This window comes from Capricornis sumatraensis, chromosome 5, assembly GCF_032405125.1.
Source record: "Capricornis sumatraensis isolate serow.1 chromosome 5, serow.2, whole genome shotgun sequence".
NCBI classification, from domain to species: Eukaryota; Metazoa; Chordata; class Mammalia; order Artiodactyla; family Bovidae; genus Capricornis; species Capricornis sumatraensis.
This window is the reverse complement of record NC_091073.1, coordinates 83030359-83037452: the sequence shown is the minus strand read 5'-3', so window position 1 is coordinate 83037452 and position 7094 is coordinate 83030359.

Genomic DNA, 7094 nt, shown 5'->3' with positions numbered 1-7094 from the left:
CATTCCAATGCCAAGAGTTTAAATCTCAAACATAATTATGCATGGGGCCTTGGCTGATTCATGTGTCAATGTTAGCTCCTACTATTTCTATTTTGACATTAACCTTTAAAATGGTTATGCCTTTCTAAAATGAATATTAGTCCAGAATAGTCATCTGACATAGCTTAGATGGAGACATTGCAGCTTTTTTTTAGCACCAGAAGTTCTGAAACGTAAAGAATTAGGCTTCCCCATAAAGGGTACAAAGGGTGAACCATGAAAGTTCAGTAAATAAAGAAACAGGACTTACATGTTTCACCACCAAAAGATAGATCATAATTACAGAAAATATGATCCCAAATAACACAATAAATGATTATTGATCAGAGAAAAAACCTAGAACCACACGGGCCTGCTACAAGTTAAATCATGCAGGAGACTTTATGAAGAGGTTCAGTTCAGTTCAGTTCGATTCAGTCGCTCAGTTGTGTCCAATTCTCTGAGACTCCATGAACTGCAGCAAGCCAGGCCTCCCTGTATATCACCAACTCCCGGAGTTTACCCAAATTCCGTCGAGTCAGTGATGCCATCCAGCCATCTCATTCTCTGTTGTCCCCTTCTCCTCCTGCCTTCAATCTCTCCCAAAATGAGGGTCTTTTCCAATGAGTCAGCTTTTCACACCAGGTGGCCAAAGTATTGGAGTTTCAGCTTCAACATTTGTCCTTCCAATAAACACTTGGGATTGATCTCCTTTGGGATGGATTGGTTGGATCTCCTTGCAGTCCAAGGGACTCTTAAAAGTCTTCTCCAAAACCACAATTCAAAAGCATCAGTTCTTCGGTGCTCAACTTTCTTTATAGTCCAACTCTCAAATCCATACAAGACTGCTGGAAAAACCATAGCCTTGACTAGACGAACTTTGTTGACACAGTAATGTCTCTGCTTTTTAATATGCTGTCTAAGTTGGTCATAACTTTCCTTCCAAGGAGTAAGCGTCTTTTAATTTCATGGCTGTAATCACCATCTGCAGTGATTTTGGAGACCAAAAAATAAAGTCTGATACCATTCCCCCATCTATTTCCCATGAAGTGATGGGATCGGATGCCATGATCTTAGTTTTCTGAATGTAGAGCTTTAAGCCAACTTTTTCACTCTCCTCTTTCACTTTCATCAAGAGGCTTTTTAGTTCCTCTTCACTTTTTGCCCTAAGGGCGGTGTCATCTGCATATCTGAGGTTATTGATATTTCTCCTGGCAATCTTGATTCCAGCTTGTCCTTCTTCCAGCCCAACGTTTCTCATGATGTACTCTGCATATAAGTTAAATAAGCAGGGTGACAATATACAGCCTTGACGTACTCCTTTTCCTGGAACCAGTCTGTTGTTCCATGTCCAGTTCTAACCGTTGCTTCCTGACCTGCATACAGATTTCTCAAGAGGCAGGTCAGGTGGTCTAGTATTGCCATCTCTTTCAAAATTTTCCTAGTTTATTGTGATCCACACAGTCAAAGACTTTGGCAAGGTCAATAAAGCAGAAATAGATGTTTCTCTGGCACTCTCTTCCTTTTTCAATGATCCCGCGGATGTTAGCCATTTGATCTCTGGTTCCTCTGCCTTTTCTAAAACCAGCTTGAACATCTCGAAGTTCATGGTTCACGTATTGTTGAAGCCTGGCTTGGAGAATTTTGAGCATTACTTTACTTGCATGTGAGATGAGTGCAATTGTGCAGTAGTTTGAACATTCTTTGGCATTGCCTTTCTTTGGAATTGGAATGAAAACTGACCTTTTCCAGTCCTGTGGCCACTGCTGAGTTTCCCAAATTTGCTGGCATATTGAGTGCAGCACTTTCACAGCATCATCTTTCAGGATATGAAACAGCTTAACTGGAATTCCATCACCTCCACTAGCTTTGTTCATAGTGATGCTTCCTAAGGCCCACTTGATTTCACATTCCAGGATGTCTGGCTCTAGGTGAGTGATCACACCATCGTGATTATCTGGGTCATAAAGATCTTTTTTGTACAGTTCTTCTGTGTATTCTTGCCACCTCTTCTTAATATCTTCTGCTTCTGTTAGGTCTATGCAATTTCTGTCCTTTATTGAGCCCATCTTTGCATGAAATGTTCCCTTGGTGTCTCTAATTTTCTTGAAGAGATCTCTAGTCTTTCCCATTCTATTGTTTTCCCCTGTTTCTTTGCATTGATTGCCGAGGAAGGCCTTCTTATCTTTCCTTGCTATTCTCTGGAACTCCACATTCAAATAAGTGTATCTTTCATTTTCTCCTTTGCTTTTCACTTCTCTTCTTTTCACACCTATTTGTAAGGCCTCCTCAGTCAGCCATTTTGCTTTTTTGCATTTCCTTTTCTTGGGGATGGTCTTGACCCCTGTCTCCTGTACAATGTCATGAACCTCATTCCATAGTTCATCAGGCACTCTGTCTATCAGATCTAGTCCCTTGAATCTATTTCTCACTTCCACTGTATAATCATAATGGATTTGATTTAGCTCATTCCTGAATGGTCTAGTGGTTTCCCCACTTTCTTCAATTTAAGTCTGAATTTGGCAATAAGGAATTCATGATCTGAGCCACAGTCAGCTCCCAGTCTTGTTTTTGCTGACTGTATAGAGCTTCTCCATCTTTGGCTGCAAAGAATATAATCAGTCTGATTTCGGTGTTGACCATCTGGGGATGTCCATGTGTAGAGTCTTCTCTTGTGTTGTTGAAAAAGGGTATTTGCTATGACCAGTGCATTCTCTTGGCAAAACTCTGTACTCCAAGGCCAAATTTGCCTGTTACTCCAGGTGTTTTTTGACTTTGTACTTTTGTATTCCAGTCCCTATAATGAAAAGGACATCTTTTTGGGGTGTTAGTTCTAAAAGGTCTATAGGTCTTCACAGAACCATTCAGTGTCAGCTTCTTCAATATTACTGGTCAGGACATAGACTTGGATTATTGTGATATTGAATGGTTTGCCTTGGAAACAAACAGAGATCATTCTGTCATTTTTGAGATTGCATCCAAGTACTGCATTTCAGACTCTTTTGTTGACTATGATGGCTACTTCATTTTTTCTAAAGGATTCTTACCCACAGTAGTACATATAATGGTCCTCTGAGTTAAATTCACCCATTACAGTCCATTTTAGTTCACTGATTTCTAGAATGTTAACATTCATTCTTGCCATCTCCTGTTTGACCACTTCCCATTTGCCTTGATTCATAGACCTAACATTCCAGGTTCCTATGCAATATTGCTCTTTGCATCGGACCTTGCTTCTGTCATCAGTCACATCCACAACTGGGTGTTGTTTTTGCTTCAGCTCCATCCCTTCATTCTTTCTGGAGTCTTCTATGAAGAAGTAGAGGTCTTAATTCTTTACCCCATTTTGGAATTAAAAACTCATCTGAACAGCTTCAGTAAGTGTTGCTTTCTTTAATACTTCAAACAAGAAAATATGTGACAATACTTCCCAAATAGTAAAAGCCAGTCTAAATAAAAGTGAAAGCCTACCCACCTTAGTTCTTTCAAGAGCCAACAAAATTTGAAGTCAGTGAAAGAATATCTCTTGCCAAGAAGGTAAATTACTATGTGCTTCCAGAAATTTTCATCAAGTTTCTGTTAAATCCTAGGGACCCAAAATCAGCTTTGTGTTCCTGGGGATTTACTTCTATTTGCATTAGAAAAACACAGTGGTCATCCATCAAGAGGTCATCACCTTTTTGATCAGAAAAAGAAAACACAGCATCACTAATCCTTTGAACATTTGATGGAACCCAATGCAACCCAAGTTCCAAATACATGCCTCATTTCCTTTTTTTAAATATTACATGTTCAGTACCAGAGAGCATCTTCTATGAAGGATACAGAGTAATCTCTTGAAGTGTTGAAGGCATCAACCTCCCCTCTGGAATCTACCTCTCCTCTGTGGCTCCTTAGGTATATATACATGGAGACTCCTTCTCTGTGACCTAAAGAGAAACTGGCATAATCTGTCTCTTTCTTTTCGTTGTTGATTGGCCAATCTGGGTTCTAATCCCTGTTTGTCCACTAACCAACTGCATTCTGGAGTCTGTGAAGTTTGCTTTTGTGGATGTTGTTTCTTTCTCTCTGAGATAAGGAAATAGTCAGATGATCCTGAATAATTCCTTGGGAGCTGACGGTCTGTGGTTGTTTAGACAACTGTGTGCATGTGTAGTTAATTAGTTCCTAATAAGGACGTGGACCAAATTAATGGAATCCATGGTCAGTGAAGTCATCTCAGAGCTGCTGTAAAAGCATTTTTTCAACAATTTCTTGTGTAAGAAAGTAAGCAGAATGTTCATATCATCTTTCACATAGAAACTGATAATATGGAAATACATAAAATTCACAAATGATTACCTAGAAACTAATTCTGTTTTATAAATGTGGCTTAAATATTAAGTCACAGATTAAAATGTATCCATTTGGCTAAAGGATTTATCCCATAATGAAGTAAAGATATCATCATGAGAAATAGTCATGTATCCCTTAGAATGAATAAGTTTATTAGTTCACTTTCTAACAGAAAGTTTGGCAGGGAGGGGGACGATAGACCTTTTTAGGTAAGAGAAAAGTCCACAGGGGCATAAAGTAGGATGACCTGGGACCAGCCTGACCTCTGCACAGTTTTTCTGAAGTTGGTTTTAATCATAGGGAAAAAAGCATAATTTCCTTTTGTTTCACTTTTCCTAAACTAAATGACTGTCCTGTCATTTTGTCACTAGAGCAGGGATATTATTATGCAACTTCTGATTCAAATACAGTTGAATTGACCCCAGGTTAAGGCTTGCATGAGATTCTTAGCAAAATAACCTCTTACCTAATTAGCTGGCACAAGTGAACTAATTAGAACTTTACCCCTGCCACTAGGAAATTTGAAAACTTTGGTCCAAACATGGAAAATCTGATCTCATTTGTAGAACCTGAGATGCTGGCAATGAATGGAGGGAAAGAGATGGATTGATTCAAGTCAAATGAGAAGGCTGGTGTGACATGCTTCCATTACATCATCCATCAAGAGGGCTGAGCTGCAGACTTGACAGGTCACCTTCTCAGCATGATGAAATGGAAGAAGTGATTGGACAAAGAATTAATTGGTGCACATGTGCTTGGATATAGCCTTAAATATTTATGGAGTGTTTAGATGACATCAAGGTAGAAGCAAAGGTTTGTAGTCACATGGCTAAGCCATAGCAGAACTTGGTTGGTGGAAAAGTAATTGTACTTTCAGACCATGAATTTTAAATCATTATAACTAGGCTCAAACACATCTTTATTAATCAAAATAGGAACCATTACAATCAAAACATTTTTGCCAATGGAAAATATGTTTATTTATTACTGTAGCATAAAAATGCATGCTTTGGGATTTCACAAACTCTTGGAAAGCATTTTCTGCCTACTGCTGGTTGTAGAAGCATTTTCCCTGCAAAAAGTTGTCGAAATGTTTGAAGAAGTGGTAGTCAGTTGGTGACAGATCAAGTGAATCGGGTGGGTGAGGCAAAACTTCATAGCCCAATTCATTCGACTTTCAAAGCACTGGTAGTGTGATGTGGGGTAGAGCATTGTCATGGAGAAAAATTGGGCCCTTTCTGACAACCAATGCCAAGTTAGGAATTGCAATTTTTGGTACATCTCATTGGATTTACTGAGCATAATTCTCAGATGTAATGGCTTTGCTGGAATTCAGAAAGCTGTAGTGGATCAGATGGGCAGACCACCAAACAGTGACCACGACCTCTTTTGGTGCAAGTTGGGCTCTGAGAAGTGCTTTGGAGCTTCTTCTTGGTCCAGTCACTGAGCTAATCATTGCCAGTTGCCATCTAAAATCCACTTTTCATTGCATGTCACAATCCAATTGAGAAATAGTTCACTGTTGTTACGTAGACTAAGAGAAGACAACACTTCAAAACGACAATTTTTAAAAAATTTTTGGTCAGCTCATGATGCACCTACTTATTGAGCTTTTTCACCTTTCCAATTTGCTTCAAAAACCTAATGACCATAGAATGATCAACACTGAGTTATTTGGCAACTTCTTGTGTAGTTGCAGAAGAAGCAGAAGATATTAAGAAGAGGTGGCAAGAATACACAGAAGAATACACTGTACAAAAAAGATCTTCACAACCCAGATAATCACAATGGTGTGATCACTCCCCTAGAGCCAGACATCCTGGAATGTGAAGTCAAGTGGGCCTTAGGAAGCGTCACTACGAACAAAGCTAGTGGAGGTGATGGAATTCCAATAGAGCTATTTCAAATCCTGAAAGATGATGCTGTGAAAGTGCTGCACTCAATATGCCAGCAAATTTGGGAAACTCAGCCACAGGACTGGAAAAGGTCCATTTTCATTCCAATCCCAAAGAAAAGCCATGCCAAAGAATGCTCAAATTACCTCACAATTGCTCTCATCTCACACGCAAGTAAACTAATGCTCAAAATTCTCCAAGCCAGGCTTCAGCAATACGTGAATGGTGAACTTCCAGATGTTCAAGCTGGTTTTAGAAAAGGCAGAGGAATCAGAAATCATATTGCCAATATCCACTAGATCATGGAAAAGGCAAGAGAGTTCCAGAAAAACATCTATTTCTGCTTTATTGACTATGCCAAAGCCTTTGACTGTGTGGATCACAATAAACTGCAGAAAATTTTGAAAGAGATGGGAATACCAGACCACTTGACCTGCCTCTTGAGATATCTGTATGCTGGTCAGGAAGCAATGGTTAGAACTGGACATGGAACAACAGACTGGTTTCAAATAGGAAAAGGAGTACGTCAAGGCTGTATATTGTCACCCTGCTTATTTAACTTATATGCAGAGTACATCATGAGAAACACTGGGCTGGAAGAAGCACAAGCTGGAATCAAGATTGCTGGGAGAAATATCAATAACCTCAGAAATGCAGATGACACCATCCTTAGGGCACAAAGTGAAGAGGAGCTAAAAAGCCTCTTGATGAAAGTGAAAGAGGAGAGTGAAAAAGTTGGCTTAAAGCTCTACATTCAGAAAACTAAGATCATGGCATCTGGTCCCATCACTTCATGGCAAATAGATGGGGAAACAGTGTCAGACTTTATTTTTGGGGGCTCCAAAA